Raw genomic sequence first — 19,141 nt, forward strand, 5'->3', positions numbered from 1 at the left:
GACATGGGAACAAAGATGATATTTCATCAGTCTTGTTTTTATTTAAGTTGAAAGGTTATATATTTCTACTGTCTACTGCAATACCGCTAAGTATTTTTATAGTGCTTGTAAATCTTATGACATTATTTTTTTAGTTTGTATTTAAGGCATTTACTCAAAAGGGACCATATGCCTCAGTTCATGTCACTCTATCATCAGTGTGTATGGTCACTCTATTTTCTAATACTTTTAAGATTGGTTTTGGCCCCGACGTTCCTCTGCCAGATTTATTTCCTTTATTTTCCCCTATATAGCACCATTTGGGCCATTTAATATGTAATTTCCCAACTCACCTTTCATAGTTATTTTAAACATATGTATATATTTGAAATACCGAATTGTTTTGTATTTTCTAATTTTTGCAAAAGTAGTATCGACTAAAAATCACATCCTATTCTTTTATTTTTTCTACACAAAATTATTGTTTTAAAATTTGTGTTGCTCCATAGAAATTATTGCTTCTGGCCACTGTCTAATATTCCACCATATGTTAATACCGTGTTTTACTTATCCATTACCCTGGTGATACATACTTAGGCTATTTTCAACACTTTATGTCCACCATAAAGCATTAATACACTCTTTCCACATGTCCCCTTGAGTAACAGTGCAGAGTAACAGTGCAGCCGTGGAATGGCTGAGGTAGAGTCATATATATGCCTTATTTCACAGATTCCTCCCCAGAAATGCTGTACCATTTTCCCCTCACCAGCAATACTTGGAATTTCTCTCTTGCCATATCCTTTGTCACCACATGCTGTTAATCTGCATTTTAAAAAATTAATTAATTAATTAATTTTTGGCTGCATTGGGTCTTCGTTGCTACACTCAGGCTCTCTCTAGTTGCAGCGAGCGGGGTCTACTCTTCGTTGCGGTGTGCAGGCTTCTCATTGCAGTGGCTTCTCTTGTTGCGGAGCACAGGCTCTAGGCGCGCGGGCTCAGTAGTTGTGGCTCCCAGGCTCTAGAGCGCAGGCTCAGTAGTTGTGATGCGCAGGCGTAGTTGCTCCACGGCATAATTTGCATTTTAACTTCTGGAAATTTGGCATGTGTGGATTCATATGAAGTAAGGTGTTTTAATTCTGCATTGCTCTGATTCTAGAAAAGTTAGGTCTTCATATACTTTCTTGCTATTCATGTTTTCCATTCTATGAATTGCCTATCATGACCTTCTCTCATTTTTCTATTGAGTATTGTGTGTCTTTAGAGATGTAGAAGTTTTTGTATTCAGATGTTGAGTCCTTTATTGGGTTTTAGATAATGTATATGTCTTCTACCCATCAACTGTTTTTCAGTCTGACTTTGGTATCCTTTATTGTACATAAAATTCTAATTTTTTATTACAGTATAATTGATTTACAATATTATGTTAATTTCAGGTGTACAACATGGTGATTCAATATTTTTATAGATTATGCTCCATTGAAAGTTACTATAAAATATTGGCTATATTCCCCATGCCCTACAATATATCCTTGTATCTCGTTTATTTTATACATAAGTTGTCTGCACTTCCTAATTCCCAGTCTGTATCTTGCCCCTCTCGCTTCCCTCTCCCCACTGGTAACCACTAGATTGTTTTCTATATCTGTGAATCTGTTTCTGTTTTGTTGTATCCATTCATTCGTCTTATTTTTTAGATTCTACTTATAAGTGATATCATTACAGTATTTGTCTTTGTCTGACTTATTTCACTAAGCATAATACCCTCCAGGTCCATCTATGTTGTTGCAAATGGCAAAATTTAACATTTTTTATGGCTGAGCAGTGTTCCATTGTGTACATATGGCACGTATTCTTTATTCATTCATCTCTTGACGGACACTTAGGTTGCTTCCATATCTTGGCTATTGTAAACAATGCTGTTACAAACACTGGATGTGGGTGCATGCATCTTTTCAAATCAGTGTTTCTGTTTTCTTCAGATATATACCTAGGAATGGAATTACTGGATTATATGGTTGTTCTGTTTTGTTTTTGTTTTTATTAACATCTTTATTGGAGTATAGTTGCTTTACAGTGGTGTGTTAGTTTCTGCTTTATAACAAAGTGAGTCAGCTATACATATACATATGTCCCCATATCTTCTTCCTCTTGTGTCTGCCTCCCACCCTCCCTATCCCACCCCTCTAGTGGCTACATCAGTTAACATTCCCACCAACAGTGTACCAGGGTTCCCTTTTCTCCACATCCTCGCCAAGGCTTGTTAGTTTTGTTCTTTTTTATGATAGCCATTCTGACATGTGTGAGGTGATCTCTCATTGTGGTTTTGATTTGCATTTCCCTGATGGCTAGTGATGTTGAGCATCTTTTCATGTGCCTGTTAGCCATCTGTATGTTTTCTTTGGAAAAATGTCTATTCAGCTCTTCTGCCCATTTTTTTAAATCAGATGTTTTATATTAATAAATTTATAATTTTAATATAGTTAAATTCATCACTTTTGCTTCATACAATGTATGCTTCTTTATTTTTCAAAGATGTATTTCATCTCTTACCCTGAAATCACAAATATATTACCTTGCAATTTCTTTTATTCTCTCTAGATTTTATTTTTCACATTTAGATATTAAAACTATTGTATTTTAGTTTTGTACATTAGGTGGAATTATATAACATAATGGTTAATAGAATGATTTCTGTGGGGTTTAAGTTCCAGCTCCACCATGTACTTCTTAGGCTAGTCATTTTATCTCTCATACCTCAGTTTTTCCACCTGTAAAATGAGGATAATAGTTTATGCCTTGTGGATTTTTTTGTGAAGATTAGGTGAGCTATATAGGACTGGGTACAACATAAGTGATGTCACTAGGTTAAGATCCAGTCTCATATCTCTTTTGAAAATGAGACTGTTTCCCCAAAAGCTGTAATTCAACTTCCTCCATTGGACTATGATTCCATCTCTTTCATGTGCCAACTTCCTATCTGTATATAGCTGTATTTCTAGGCCACCTGTTTGATTTGTTTTCTTGTTTGCTGTTTCTTCCAAGGGCATCACACAGTTCTTATCTATCATGACTTCCCAATAGATTTTAATGTATAGGGCACATTCTCCACTTTGAGCTTATTTTTCAAAACTACCTTAGCTGTATGGAGAACTTTATTCTTCCAGATACATTTTATTTTATTTTATTTTAATGTTTTTATAGGAGATAGAGCAATCTGCTCTTTTTTTTTTTTTTTTTTTTTTGGCTGCGTTGGGTCTTCATTGCTGCGTGTGAGCTTTGTCTAGTTGCAGCGAGGCGTGGGGCAGGAGGCTACTCTTTGTTGTGGTGCACAGTCTCCTCATTGCAGTGGCTTCCCTTGTTGCGGAGCACAGGCTCCAGGCTCGTGGGCTTCAGTAGTTGTGGCTCGTGGGCTCTAGAGTGCAGGCTCAGCAGTTGTGGTGCACCAGCTTAGTTGCTCCGTGGCATGTGGGATCTTCCTGGACCAGGGATTGAACCCATGTTCCCTCCATTGGCAGGCGGATTCTCAACCACTGCACCACCAGGGAAGTCCCCCAGATACATTTTAGAATCACTTTTTTATGCTGTCCCTCAAAAAAAAAAGCTTGGCCTTTTATTACAGTTGCATTTAATTTTATAGATTAATATAAGGACATTTATATTATTATAGTAAGTCATCTCATCCATACCTGTGATATATATTTCTTTTACTCATGTGTCCTCTAATAAAGTTTTCATTATGAAGATTTTCTGCATAATTTATTAGGTGAAACCCCATACTCTCTATAGGTTTTGTTACTGTGGTAAATTCATCTTGTATTGTATCTAGATATTGATGCTATGGAGGAACGCAAGTGATTTTGGTGTATTAATTTTTTTCCAGCCCCATGTTGAGCTCTTTTCTTAGATTTAATAGCTTATTGATTTTCCTGTGTTTCCAGTGAAATACATAATCAAAGCAATCTATAAATATGACATTTTTATCTGTATTCTTCTAAATCTTCTCTCTCTTTCTATTTCTCTCAATACACAGCTCCAAAAAGGTTGGTTCCAATAGATCAGTAATGTTAGAAATCTTTATCTCAATTCTCTCCATAAAGGAAACGCTAATTTTTTAAAAAAATTAGTAGTATAATAATTTTTGTTAGTGTATACATGTGCCATGTATTTTTGGTATATAGCCTTTATCAAGGAAAGATAGTTATTATTTGGATCTAGTTTTATAAAATTTACCCTACCCAATAGATTTTGAACCTCATGGGATGCTTTTTATCTCTTCTATCTAAAAAGAATGATGATATGATTTTCTCCTTTTATTTAACTAATATAGTGAATCACATGATTTGACTGGCTGATACTGAACCAACCTTGCATTCTCAAGGATAAACCCACTTGACCAAATCGTATTATAGTATAGATTAGCTTTTGCTATATTACAAACCACCTCAAAACTTAGTGGCTTAGAGAGATCAGCTTGGTGCTTTGTGACCACCTAGAGGGGTGGGATAGGGAGGGTGGGAGGGAGGGAGACACAAGAGGGAAGAGATATGGGAACATATGTATATGTATAACTGATTCACTTTGTTATAAAGCAGAAACTAACAAACCAGTGTAAAGAAATTATACTCCCATAAAGATATAAAAAACAAAACAACAACAACAAAAAACTTAGTGGCTTAAAATAGCAATTACTTGGCAATTTGGGACTGGCTTCATCTGGGTAGTGTTTTACTTTTGGTTTTATCTGGGCTCCTTCATGCAGTTTTAGTCAACTGATGGATCAGCTGAGTGAGAGCTGGTCTGAGACAGCCTCACTCACAGGTTTGGTGGTTGGCATGGACAGTGGGAGCACCTGGTCCACTTGTCTTCAGAACCTAGTGGGCTAGTCCTCGGCAACTGAGCCATCAAGCTCTTTTGCTATTGTCTCATCATGTGGGTTGAGTACGCCAAAGCCCAGTCCTGCTGAAGTGGTGACTCAGGAATGAGGGTGTCAGAAGGGGATTGTACCATAATTTTTGAAACATCCTATCACAATGTTTTTAATATACCTTAAAACTCTGTGGAATAATAGTGTATTTAGGTTTTTCACTTATATTTTTAATAAGGAAAATTTGATTGTAATTTTTTTTATATTGCCCCTGTTTTGTATAATATTCTTCTTGCACCTCTAGCCCCATTATTCTAGCTTGGGGTACTTAAAATGTATTGAAGGGGATAGAAATGAGTATTGCATCTTAAATAAAATAGTCTTGGACAAGTGGTTCCCACTTATCACTGAGGTTGTTCAACAGGCTGCACTCTCACAGTGGACTGTTGAACCCTTATGCACACCAAGCATTACATCTCACTTATACCTTACTAGCATTCTTGTGCTGGTTCCTTGATTTTAATTTAAAAAGTAATAAGTACTTGAAAAAATACAAAGTAAGAAGCAAAAAGCCTCCATCACCCTAGTCTCTTTCCCTCACAGGGGAAGCAACTATAAAGTTAAGATGTCAATTAAAAAATATTTACAAGATGAAAATGATTCTTAAAAGTCCTTGGGGGCATTTAATCATTGAAGGGTATGCTGAAGAAGGTAAGTGACAGTTTGACCTCCAATCCAGAGACTATTGGCAATAAGTGTGAACAGTGCTCTAACAACATGGCCTAATAGAACTATAGAACTAAAGAAAAAGCTAGGATTAGGATTATTGGGCCCAAATTCACATTGTTCCTAATGAAGAACCTTAAAATCATGAAATATTGACTGCTCTCTAATTCTAAGTCATTCCAGAATGCTATTTTCTATGTCGAGGAGTGGAGTTTGAGAGGGAAATAAGAAGGAATAAAGTCCAATTTGGTTTTAAAGAATCATGGAGAAATGAAGATTATTTCTCTCATAATTTCCCTGTAGATAGAGCTCTTCTATGACTGACTGTTTCACTAAAGCAGGGAAATACAGGGTGTTATCCAGCAAATCATATCAGTTTACTTCAAGTCAGTCCTCTTCTGGGCAAACACATCTTTAACTTCATTTGTATTATATAGTATTTTAAATTATGAATTGTTTTGTCTTCTCAGGTCAGCTTCTTTTAGCCACGTGGGTTTGTTCTCTGTTTATTCCTTCCTCCTTCCCTCTCTTCCTTCTTCTCTCCTGTACTCCCTTTTTTATTAGTGAATTGGAAAGACGATTTCCTTATATACGCTCAACTGTGCAATAGCAAACCCCCAAAATATAACTAACGTTTGATGAAGAAGACAATAACGAAAAAAAATTATAGTGGAAAAATCTTAGGAAACTGGAAGGAATTTGGGGGTCTTTCTGTCTCGAAGTAGATGTGGAATGTGCATTTCAGGTTCTCTTTTTTAATGCAGGGTTGCTAGTTGAGCCTTTATTTTGTTTCCAGAAAAACAATCAGCTTACATATTTTTTTTTACAAGGTTTTCTTCACCTTTGGAAATTAGTAATGATTAAAAAGAATATTATATAGTTAAGTGATGTCTAATTTTTTTCCTCATGGGTTCACCGTAGTTCAGGTTATAGCCCTGATCTGTTTAATCCTCCAAGAATCCTGAGAGGGAGCAAAGGGGCAGATGTTCTTTCCTCATTTCACAGATGAGAAAACTGAGGTTCAAAGATTCAAAGTGAGCTTAAGTGCTTCTGCCAAGGTCATTCTCTGAGGTGAAGCCGGAGCCAGGAATAGCACCTCATCCTCTTGTTTTCTCTCATGTGATTCTCCATCCGCTGACCCACTCTGACTATAAAAACACACTGTACCAAGCCTCACACAATCCCTGAAACGTCCTTTTAGTAGGACACTATGGTAGTGACAAGATTGAACAGATATAAAGAATGCTGTAAAAAAGGACCTGTCTTTTTTGTTGACTCCATCCCATAAACTTCCACAGCCACACTGCATGAGAAACATGAGACATCCATTAAGATCATATTCCCATTAGTTCCCAAAATCTAGCTAGAACTAGATTTTGCAGAAATTGAAGACACATCTTCTGGCCTGACTGCTGAAAATGAGTGTCTCAGGAGTCAGAGAGGCATTGCTGCTCAACGAAGTCAAGAATGCCCTTTGCTAATTGTTTCTCCTCCATTTCTGAGGGAATTTAAATTCATGATCGGCACCATATATTATACTTCAATACTATTCATCATCCATCTTGTACGTATTTGCAGGAAAGAATGTTGCCCAAGTCATTATATCCCGCCATGATTCACAGTCGTATGACCTTAGGTGGCAGCTCAGCAGGAGCTTACCGGTGCCTTAAATCATCCCTGTTGTGGACATACAAGAGCGTGACCTCCGACTTCCCAAGCTGTCTCTTCATGAAATGAAAATGGAACTGCAAGTTTAGGGGAAAGTTTTGAAAGTGTCTGGCTCTTGTAGTCATCTAATGAGGTCCTCATTTCTAGCTGCTAAGCATGCCCTTTAATTGGTGGTCACTCGAAAATCAATGATAATGTCCAACTCTTTGGAGCTATTTTTCTCTCTGCTTTCTATCCTGCAAATGCACGATAAAAGAAACCACCCATTCAGCCATTATCTTGTGTCACTTACTATTCAGAGATCAGTCTTCCTTTATGTGCTCTTTCAGGAAAGACCTGGGTTGTATTTTTCACTTGCATTTCAGGCAGAGAGTAGAGTCCTTGGCACAGGTTAAGTCCTCAAAAATGTTAGATGGGTGGATGGGTGGGCAGTGGATTGCAGCACATGAGCAACTACAGTAGCGTTGTGATACATGACAAGGAAATGACCTCAGTTGGGGAAATAAATGCCTAGCACATATGCCACCACTTTTCCCTTCCATCTTCCTTACAGTCCTTACTAATCTTTATGACATTTTTTCCCATTGGTTCTAGACGTGACCTCAGGATCCTTGTGGAATATAAACAGTCCTGTGCAATGTAAACCTTGTATAATGTAAACAATGCTTTACTGTTTGATTTGAGTTGGGACACGAGAAGAATCCTATTTTCCGTCCATAACATAGACGTTGGGAATAATAGCTAATGCTTATGTAAACATATAGATTCATAGGATAGAAAAAATAATTTTTAAGAAATGACCTAGTACAGACTCAGGGGGAAAATATATGTTACCTTGATTATAGAAATTTGGTTCAGCCACTCAGCTTCAGCCTTCAAAAATCATGTCACTTTTTATTTTAAACCAACATATGAATCCAAGGTATAGCAAAATAAACCATAAACCTTGCAGAACAGGGCCCTTCTAGATACGCTCTCGTTAGGACCTGATCCTCCATGGTTGTATCTACACAGAGGGGTAATGCCAGGTCCCCTACTGGGAAGTTGAATTGGAGGAAGAGATAGACATAGAGGTACTATGGATAATTCTAGACTGACATGGTCATCAGGAAGTCCTATGAAAAATAATTTCTGGTGAGTATAGAGTAAATCAGCAATGAGAAATGGAGAGGATGGGAATTAAGTAGACTCATCACTAGTCCGTGGTTATTACCGGTCTACCAGTTTAGCAATGAATTACTGAAGGTAATTGATGCTAGGTAGTCTAACAAACACTCCTGAAAGCCAAGTGTCTTAACTTAATAAATGTTTATTTCTCTTGTCAGAGACCAGTGTGAATTCGGTGGTTCATTCTTAGCAGATTGCTTTCAAGTAGTGAATCAGGAACCCATGCCCCCTCCACCTTGAGGTGTTGTCTTAAATGCATGACTACCTAAACTACAGCAGAAGGGAACATGGGCAATCATGCATATCTCCTGGCCAGGCCTGAAAGTGGTAGACCCATACCCTTTCAACAAGAATGCAAAAACTTGACCTCTGCCTGGCTCCAGGGGAGGTTAGAAAAGGTCATTGTTCTGTGTGTCCAGGAAGAGGAGAATGGAATGCATCTCACTGTCTCATCCATAGCTGAAGGCAGGTAATCTGTGAGAGAGAGCAATGTTTGCAGATGGTGATACATGAAGATTGAGGAAGATTGATTTCTCAATCATTGAGGAGTACTGTTCCATCTAACTGAGTTCGGAATGGTAATAAAGTCATCCACTGAAAACTTACCAATCTAGTTTGTGTGCAAGATATTATGAATTATAGTCTTACCGTTAATTTAGCAGACCCACAAATATTTACATCTACCAAGCACCGTGCTGGCAACTGCAGCTTACCAGTACTTCTTTACTGGGCCCTGGATAATTTCCAGTAGTTGGTATCGGGATCTAAGCTATCCACTTGATGTGGACACTAGTCCCCTTGCAGCCCTCTCACAGTAGCCTTTAACCATTCGTGGCCCAAAACAAAGGAAATGGGCAAGGGTTACTGCTCTACTTATCAGAAAGTGTCTCCTAAGGTCTCGTCTCCTAAATCATTTTTCTGGCCCCTTTATAGTCATTCTTTCTTTATTCACATTTCTTGGCCTACTGAACGCTATAATCAAATCCTCCCTCAATTTTCTTTTTTCTGAAGTATATAAAACTACATTTTCTTCAGCCTTTTTTTAAACAAATGATAATTATCTTGTTTATTTGTATTTGGAAAATCTAATGAGATCACATATTTAAAAATCACATACTATCAAAAGGTAAATAGTAGTAGTAATTCCTTCTGGAATATTTTTGCCCCTCATCCAACCAACGTTAGGTCCCTTACCCCCTTTCTTAGCAACTGTTATTAATTTCTTATGTGTCTATCAGAAGTTTTTTGTGGCAGAGGTACATGTGTATGTTTCAGAGGTTACTGTTGTCATGAATTCACAGAAGCCAGAGCCTGGAAAGCATTAAGTGGTCCTGAGCACCCCATTTCCACTGAGAGAGCGTAGCAGTGCTCAAACGGCTGGGTGTCCTATAATTCAACTCAATTCTGGCACTATCTACCTGTAGATAGCATCAGATCTCACATGTGAAGGAAGGGCTCAGTCCAGCAGGAATGCACACACACACTTCAGGTGCCAGTCACCAAGTATATGTTGTCACCTGTGCTTCTGACCCTTGTACCACAGATCAGAGGTTCCAACGACCCCCTTCTTAGCTTTAATTAATTTGCCCAAGTGACTCATAGAACTCACAGAAATATTCTATTAACTAGATTAACCGGTGTATTATAAAATGATAAAACTCAGCAACAGCCAGATAGAAAACATGTATAGGACGAGGTATGGGGAGAAAGCATGGAGCCCACTCTCCCTAAATCTCCATGTGCTCACCAACTGGGAAGCTCCCTGAACCCTGTCCTTGGGGGTTTATGGAGGCTTCAGTACACAGGCGTGTCTGAATAACTCATTGGCCATGGGCGATTGAGCTCAATCTTGAGTGGCTCTTCCCTGCCCTGAGGGCAAGGGGGTGGGACTGAAAGTTCCAACCTCTAATCACAAGGTTGGCTCCACAGGCTGCCTGCTCCCATCCTTAGGTGCTTTCCAAAGATCACCTTGTTAACATAACAAAAGACATCATTATCATCTCATCTCTTAGGAAATCCCAAGGGTTTTAAAAACTCTGGCAGAAACTGGGACAGAGACCAAAAATATAATTCTTATTACTCCTAAAGCACAGTTATCTAGGTAAATGTTTGTATCACCCCAAACAGGCAGTAGTCACCAGGGAAAATAAGTTAATTGCCAGTCTTTTCTATTAATTTTTAAAAATCAGATTTAAGAAGAGAATTGTTTTAATGGCCAGTGAAAATGTCTCTTACTTTAGCTCTTGCCCTTTTCTACTTATTATTTATTTTTTCAATTTTTAGTTTAGTTTTCAAAAGTGTCTTTAAGTTATTTCAAGGTTAGAAACGAACCTTCCAGGGTTAAAAAAATATTGCGTCTCTTGAAAGAGATTATTTTAGACTTAGTGAAATGGATTTGATGCTAGAGAACATGTGACATCATACATTTGACCTTTTTGAAATGATTTACATTATATCAGCTACATTTTAAGTCCAGCAACTGTAACCAAAAACAAGAAAAAAAAACCCTACTAATTAAGGCAACTTTGCAGATTGATGGCATTAGATTATCAATTAAGATCTCAGTTTTAAACCAGATTTTTCCTCTAAATAGTGATCCAAAGAACACTAGTTTTACAGTCATTCTAATTAGTCAGACAGCCTTCTGATTGTTTAGTGCCTTCACTTGAAGTTTGTTAAATATTTTGAATATCACCTATGCTCCCATGGGACATTAGTGAATGTGAAGTCAACAAAAAAGAAAAAAAAGTAAGAAAAAGGATTTTGTAGTAAAATAAAGTTGAGAAATCCTGGGTTCAGGAAATTTAAACATGTTTCTTGACTGGAGGACTTTTGAGATGTGGAATGAGCTATAATGTGCTCTGTGAATTTCACTGTTAAGTAGAGTTTGGTCTGAAGTGTTTTTAAACTTTATTTGGCTCTACAACCCTTTGTCAGTGGAACATTTTAAAGGACTCTTTGTTTCTAGCAACTTTGGAAAATGCTGTTCTGGTCTCAGTTAAGCCCTTGAAATCTTAGCATTTGGAAGGAGATCCACACACAAGCTCATCCAATTTCTGGTACAGAAATCTACCATGTATCCATGCTATAGGCTCACTCAGCTGTGGATGAGTATTTTGATAACAAAATGCTCACTACCCATAAATCAGCTGATTCTATAGTCGGAATGCTGGTCTGTTAGGAGGTTTTAACTTTTTAAGTGCCTTTTACTCTCAGAAAATTTTAAGTTTTAAAATTTTGTCTATTGGACCTAGATCTGATCTCTGGATTAAGATAAGTCCTACTCAAGTAAAAGAATCCTTATTTTTCAAGGATGATTTGTACATAAAAAAAAAAATCCATATACTTCAAATCATCTGTAAATAGTGACTGAAGAGTAATTGAAAATACATTTGAAAATAATTTTCATTTGAAATTTATGTCAAAATATGTTATTATATAAACGAATCCAGTATATTTTCTCTTATAGCTAGTAAAATTTAGGTTAAATTTTAATTAAGCACAAGTGCTACAATTAAAAAAAAGAATTACATTCTGTTTCGAGTGATTATTTCAGCAAAACTGGTTTATGGGACAGTAAACTCTCCTTCCCTGCATGTTCAATGTTAGCAGCTCAAACAGGCTAATTCTGGTAAAAATTCAACGGTTTTCCAAGGCCTTCTCTTAATTATTTGATACTCAATTGTTTTTTCTTTTACTTCTATTGTATCTCTTCTTTAAATTGTTAACTACACATCCTCATTTATCAATGGCTTTGTATGTTTAACCCAGCAGATCTCTGGTATTATTTACAATGGCTTCATGATACTATATCTTTAAAATTCAGAATTTCACTTTAAAGTTGATTTGAATTTTATTTCTATTATACGGTATTATGTTTATGTTATGAATCCATCAGTGAGTAATTTTCTGAAACAGGATGAGCAGTTTGCTGACTTAGAAGGGCTGGAATCTATAGACACCTTAACATTAGGATGTAGATAACAAATAGTTGGATGACAAGAAACCCTCTTATATGAAAACAGGAATAATAATGAGTGTTCCAAATCTTATCTTTTCTGTTCTTACTTTTCTCCAAAGGTTAGTTCTAGAGTCCTTAATTCTCCATTCAGTATTAAATGATTGACTATTTGCAGCCTTCCCACCATTCTCCCCACTTCTAGGTCTGAGTTGGATAAACCTTTTGGTTTCATCCTTTCTTTGTGAAGTAGTGTTCCTAGTCAAGCCAGAAGGCTGTTCCATTAAAGGTTTAGCATTTTAGTGATTTTAGTAGTAAGGGTAAGGATAAGTGGTCTTCAGCCCGTCACAGTCTTCCACCCAACCTTTCTTCAGATGAATTTCCTGCAGTAGAAAAATTAGACAACCAGGCTGAATGATTGAGTCCCTGACTATGACTAGCAATGAACTACTCAGCCCTGGCTTCCTGAGCATGCCATCCTTCAAAAACAGCCTGCCAGATGGAATCTCAATCCCCTAGCTTGGCATTCAAGATACTCATACTCTAATCCACCAAAATCCACTTCCAGTAGTTCTCCCCACTTCTTTCATACAGCAAATATCCATTCACCCAACTGCATTCACTCATCTGGAGTACAAGTTCTTTTCCTTATATTCCAATATATCCCTATTTCACCTGCCTAGGAAGTCTTTCAAATTCTTCACAATCTTAAATCCTACATGGTCTTTACTTTCCTACCTTTACAACTTGACCTTAAGAAAATTTTTGCTTTCCAAGATCTATAAGTCAATCAATCAATAAACCATTAATAAGTTCATAGGCTGCTTCAATACAGTTCTCCTCGATACAAATATAGTTGTCAATCCTTAATAATAACAGCTTATATTTGATCACATAGAAATGTATTTTAACTCACATATTTGTTATCTAAAATGATAGTATAGCACTCTTCATTTTGTTGGTTATTTTCACATGTTTTAATGTCAGTATCACCTCTTTGAAGACTTAAAGTATATGTTGTCCATTTTTCAGTATTTTAGTATCCTGCCCTGTTTTACACTTAGTGGGTGTTCAATAAATGACTTCAACACTTCACAGAATGGAGAAAATTTTCCCAAATCCTACAACCGTTGACCCTCTCTGACTTTGCACATCACTTGTTAATGGCAGCTGGGTAGTTGTGTTTGATAGAAATTCAAGAAAAAATTTCTCCATGTTTCAAGACCAAAGCCACAGTCATATGAGGACCTTAGCATCATGAATATATTCTTAAACATATACAATGGAGAATTGCACTTTTATGATTTTGTGATGAACCACATGTAAAACAGTCATTCACATTTTATTTATTTATTTATTTATTATTATTTTAAAATATCTTTATTGGAGTATAATTGCTTTACAATGGTGTGTTAGTTTCTACTTTATAACAAAGTGAATCAGCTATACATATACATATATCCCCACATCTCCTCCCTCTTGCATCTCCCTCCCACCCTCCCTATCCCACCCCTCTAGGTGGTCACAAAGCACTGAGCTGATCTCCCTGTGCTATGTGGCTACTTCCCACTAGCTGTCTATTTTACATTTGGTAGTGTATATATGTCCATGCCACTCTTTGTCCCAGCTTACCCTTCCCCCTCCACGTGTCCTCAAGTCCATTCTCTATGTCTGCGTATTTATTCCTGTCCTGCCCCTAGGTTCTTCAGAACCATTTTTTCTTTCTTTCTTTCTTTCTTTTTTGGATTCCATATATATGTGTTAGCATATGGGATTTGTTTTTCTCTTTCTGACTTACTTCACTTTGTATGACAGACTCTAGGTCCATCCACCTCACTATGAATAACTCAATTTCGTTTCTCTTTACAGCTGAGTAATATTCCATTGTATATATGTGCCACATCTTCATTAGCCGTTCATCTGTCGCTGCACACTTAGGATGCTTCCATGTTCTGGCTATTGTAAATAGAGCTTCAAAGAACATTCTGGTACATGTCTCTTTTTGAATGATGATTTTTCAGGGTATATGCCCAGCAGTGGGATTGCTGGGTCGTATGGTAGTCCTATTTTTAGTTTTTTAAGGACCCGACATACTGTTCTCCATAGTGACTGTATCAATTTACATTCCCACCAACAGTACAAGAGTGTTCCCTTTTCTCCACACCCTCTCCAGCATTTATTGTTTGTAGATTTTTTTGATGATGGCCATTCTGACTGGTGTGAGGTGATACCTCATTGCACTTTTGATTTGCATTTCTCTGATGATTCGTGATGTTGAACATCCTTTCATGGGTTTGTTGTCAATCTGTATATTTTCTTTGGAGAAATGTCTGTTTAGGGCTTCTGCCCATTTTGGGATTGGCTTGTTTGTTTTTTTGATGTTGAGCTGCATGAGCTGCTTGTATATTTTGAGATTAATCCTTTGTCAGTTTCTTCATTTGCAAATATTTTCTCCCATTCTCAGGATTGTCTTTTCATCTTGTTTATGGTTTCCTTTGCTGTGCAAAAGCTGTTAAGTTTCATTAGGTCCCATTTGTTTATTTTTGTTTTTATTTCCATTTCTCTAGGAGGTGGGTCAAAAAATATCTTGCTGTGATGTATGTCATAGAGTATTCTGCCTATGTTTTCCTCTAAGAGTTTTATAGCGTCTGGTCTTACATTTAGGTCTTTAATCCATTTTGAGTTTATTTTTGTGTATGGTGTTAGGGAGTGTTCTAATTTCATTCTTTTAAATGTAGCTGTCCAGTTTTCCCAGCACCATTATTGAAGAGGCTGTCTTTTCTCCATTGTATATTCTTGCCTCCTTTATGAAAAATAAGGTGACCATATGTGCGTGGGTTTCTCTCTGGGCTTTCTATCCTGATCCATTGATGTATATTTCTGTCTTTGTGCCAGTACCATACTGTCTTGGTTACTGTACCTTTGTAACATAGTCTGAGGCCTGGGAGCGTAATTCCTCTAGCTCTGTTTTTCTTTCTCAAGATTGCTTTTGGTATTCAGGGTCTTTTGTGTTTCCATACAAATTGTGAAATTTTTTGTTCTAATTCTGTGAAAAATGCCGTTGGTAGTTGGATAGGTATTGCATTGAATCTGTAGATTGCCGTGGGTAGTACTGTCATTTTCACAATGTTGATTCTTCCAATCCAAGAACATGGTATATCTCTCCATCTGTTTGTATCATGTTTAATTTCTGTCCTCAGTGCCTTACTGTTTTCTGCATAAAGGTCTTTTGTCTCCTTAGGTAGGTTTATTCCTAGGTATTTTATTCTTTTTGTTGCAGTGGTAAATGGGAGTGTTTCCTTAATTTGTGTTTCAGATTTTTCATTATTAGTGTATAGGAATGCAAGAGATTTCTGTTCATTTATTTTGTATCCTCTGCTATATAACCAAATTCATTGATTAGCTCTAGTAGTGTTCTGGTAGCATCTTTAGGATTCTCTATGTATAGTATCATGTCATCTGCAGACAGTGACAGCTTTACTTCTTCTTTTCCAATTCGGATTCCTTTTATTTCTTTTTCTTTTCTGATTTCTGTGGCTAGAACTTCCAAAACTATGTTGAATAATAGTGGTGAGAGTGAACAACCTTGTCTTGTTCCTCATCTTAGAGGAAATGGTTTCAGTTTTTCACCATTGAAAACTGTGTCGGCTGTGGGTTTGTCATATATGGCCTTTATTATGTTGAGGCAAGTTCCCTCTATGCCTACTTTCTGGAGGGTTTTTAGCGTAAATGGGTGTTGAATTTTGTGGAAAGCTTTTCCTGCATCTATTGAGATGATCATATGGTTTTTCTCCTTCTATTTGTTAGTATGGTTTATCACATTGATTGATTTGCATATATTGAAGAATGCCTTCATTCCTGGGATAAACCCCACTTGATCATGGTGTATGATCCTTTTAATGTGCTGTTGGATTTTGTTTGCTAGTATTTTGTTGAGGATTTTTGCATCTATGTTCATCAGTGATATTGGCCTGTAGTTTTCTTTCTTTGTGACATCTTTGTCTGGTTTTGGTATCAGGGTGATGGTGGCCTCGTAGAATGAGTTTGGGAATGTTTCCCCCCTGCTATATTTTGGAAGAGTTTGAGAAGGATAGGTGTTAGCTCTTCTCTAAATGTTTGCTAGAACTCGCCTGTGAAACCATCTGGTCCTGGGCTTTTGTTTGTTGGAAGATTTTTAATCACGGTCTCTATTTCAGTGCTTCTGATTGGTGTCTTTATATTTTCTGTTTCGTCCTGGTTCAGTCTCAGAAGGTTGTGCATTTCTAAGAATTTGTGTGTTTCTTCCAGGTTGTCCATTTTATTGGCATAGAGTTGCTTGTAGTGATCTCTCATGATCCATTGTATTTCTGCAGTGTCTGTTGTTACTTCTCCTTTTTCATTTCTAATTCTATTGATTTGAGTCTTCTTCCTTTTTTTCTTGATGAGTCTGGCTAATGGTTTATCAATTTTGTTTATCTTCTCAAAGAACCAGCTTTTAGTTTTATTGATTTTTGCTCTTGTTTCCGTCATTTGTTTTTCATTTATTTCTGATCTGATTTTTATGATTTCTTTCCTTCTGCTAACTTTGGGGGTTTTTTGGTTCTTCTTTCCCTATTTGCTTTAAGTGTAAGGTTAGATTGTGTATTTGAGTTGTTTCTTCCTTCTTGAGGTAGGCTTGTATTGCTACAAACTGCCCTCTTACAACTGCTTTTGCAGCATCCCGTAGGTTTTACGCCATCGTGTTTTCATTGTCATTCGTTTCTAGGTATTTTTTGATTTCTTCAGTGATCTCTTGGTAATTTAGTAACATATTGTTTAGCCTCCATGTTTTTGTATTTTTTACAGTATTTTTCCTGTAATTGATATCTAGTCTTGTAGCATTATGGTCAGAATAGGTACTTGGTACGATTTTAATTTTCTTACATTTACCAGGGCTTGACTTGTGACAAGTCAATATATGATCTGTCCTGGAGAATGTTCCATGAGCACTTGAGAAGAAAGTGTATTCTGTTCTTTATGATGGAATGTTCTATAAATATCAATTAAGTCCATCTTGTTTAATGTGTCATTTAAAGCTTGTGTTTCCTTATTTATTTTCATTTTGGATGATCTGTCCTTTGGTGAAAGTGGGGTGTTAAAGTCCCCTCCTATGATTGTGTTACTGTTGATTTCCCCTTCTATGGCTGTTAGCATTTGCCTTATGTATTGAGGTGCTCCTATTTTAGGTGCATAAATATTTACAATTGTTATATCTTCTTCTTGGATTGATCCCTTGATCCTTATGTAGTGTCCTTCTTTGTCTCTTGTAATAGTCTTTATTTTAAAGTCTATTTTGTCTGATATGAGAATTGCTATTCCTGCTTTCTTTTGATATCCATTTGCATGGAATATCTTTTTCCATCCCCTCACTTTCAGTCTGTCTGGGTCCCTAGTATGTGTCTCAAGTGGTTCCTTTGTAGACAGCATATATAGGGGTCTTGTATCCATTCAGCCAGTCTATGTCCTTTGGTTGGAGCATTTAATTCATTTACATTTAAGGTAGTTATTGATATGTATGTTCCTATTCCCGTTTTCTTAATTCTTTTGGGTTTGCTGTTGGAGGTTTTTTCCTTCTCTTGTGTTTCCTATCTAGAGAATTTCCTTTAGCATTTGTAATAAAGCTGGTTTTGTGGTGCTGAATTCTGTTAGCCTTGGCTTGTCTGTAAAGGTTTTAATTTCTCCGTCGAATCTGAATGAGATCCTTGCTGGGTAGAATTAGCTTGGTTGTAGGTTTTTCCCTTTCATCACTTTGAATATGTCTTGCCACTCTCTTCTGGCTTGCAGAGTTTCTGCTGAAAGGTCAGTTGTTAACCTTATGGGGATTCCCTTGTATGTTATTTGTTGTTTTCCCTTGCTGCTTTTAATATTTTTTCTTTGTATTTAATTTTTGATAGTTTGATTAATATGTGTCTTGGCATGTTTCTCCTTGGATATTTCCTGTATGGCACTGTCTGCGCTTCCTGGACTTGATTGCCTATTTCTTTTCCCATATAAGGGAAGTTTCCAACTGTATTCTCCTCAAATATTTTCTCAGTTCCTTTCTTTTTCTCTTCTTCTTCTGCGACCCCTATAATTCGAATGTTGGTGTGTTTAATGTTGTCCCAGAGGTCTCTGAGACTGTCCTCAATTCTTTTTATTCTTTTTTCTTTATTCTGCTCTGCAGTAGGTATTTCTACTATTTTATCTTCCAGGTCACTTTTCTGTTCTTCTGCCTCAGTTATTCTGCTATTGATTCCTTACAGAGAATTTTAAATTTCATTTATTGTGTTCTTCATCATTGTTTGTTTGCTCTTTAGTTCTTCTAGGTCCTTGTTAAACGTTTATTGTATTTTCTCCATTCTATTTCCAAGCTCTTGGCTCATCTTTACTATGATTACTCTGAGTTCTTTTTCAGGTGGACTGCCTATTTCCTCCTCATTTGTTTGGTCTGGTGGGTTTTTTCCTTGTTCCTTCATCTGCTGTGTATTTCTCTGTCTTCTCATTTTGCTTAACTTACTGTGTTTGGGGTCTCCTTTTTGCAGGCTGCAGGTTCGTAGTTCCTGCTGTTTTTGGTGTCTGCCCCCAATGGCTAAGGTAGGTTCAGTGGGTTGTGTAGGCTTCCTGGTGGATGGGAGTGGTGCCTGTGTTCTGGTGGATGAGGCTGCATCTTGTCTTTCAGGTGGGCAGGACCGCATCCTGTGGTGTGTTTTGGGGTGTCTGTGACCTTATTATGATTTTAGGCAGCCTGTGTGCTAATGGGTGGGGTTATGTTCCTCTCT

At 37.0% G+C, this 19,141-nt stretch overlaps 1 protein-coding gene and 1 long non-coding RNA gene across 4 annotated transcripts in view; one reads left to right on the forward strand and one right to left on the reverse strand.

The window, feature by feature from the left end:
• Nucleotides 1-19,141, reverse strand: part of LOC125961819 (metabotropic glutamate receptor 7-like) — a 325,017-nt gene that overhangs the window by 149,470 nt on the left and 156,406 nt on the right. The gene's annotated exons all lie outside the window — the stretch shown is intronic.
• The window catches only part of LOC125961832 (uncharacterized), an 88,401-nt gene that overhangs the window by 35,738 nt on the left and 33,522 nt on the right, over nt 1-19,141 (forward strand). For 2 of the 3 annotated variants that reach the window (XR_007472892.1, XR_007472891.1), the window contains one exon: nt 18,905-18,956. The exons of the other annotated variant lie outside the window; for it this stretch is intronic. This is a non-coding gene — a long non-coding RNA (uncharacterized LOC125961832). The remainder of the gene's footprint in view (nt 1-18,904; nt 18,957-19,141) is intronic. 3 annotated transcript variants of the gene reach the window in all.

The sequence above is a fragment of the Orcinus orca genome, chromosome 17, assembly GCF_937001465.1.
Source record: "Orcinus orca chromosome 17, mOrcOrc1.1, whole genome shotgun sequence".
NCBI lineage: Eukaryota > Metazoa > Chordata > Mammalia > Artiodactyla > Delphinidae > Orcinus > Orcinus orca.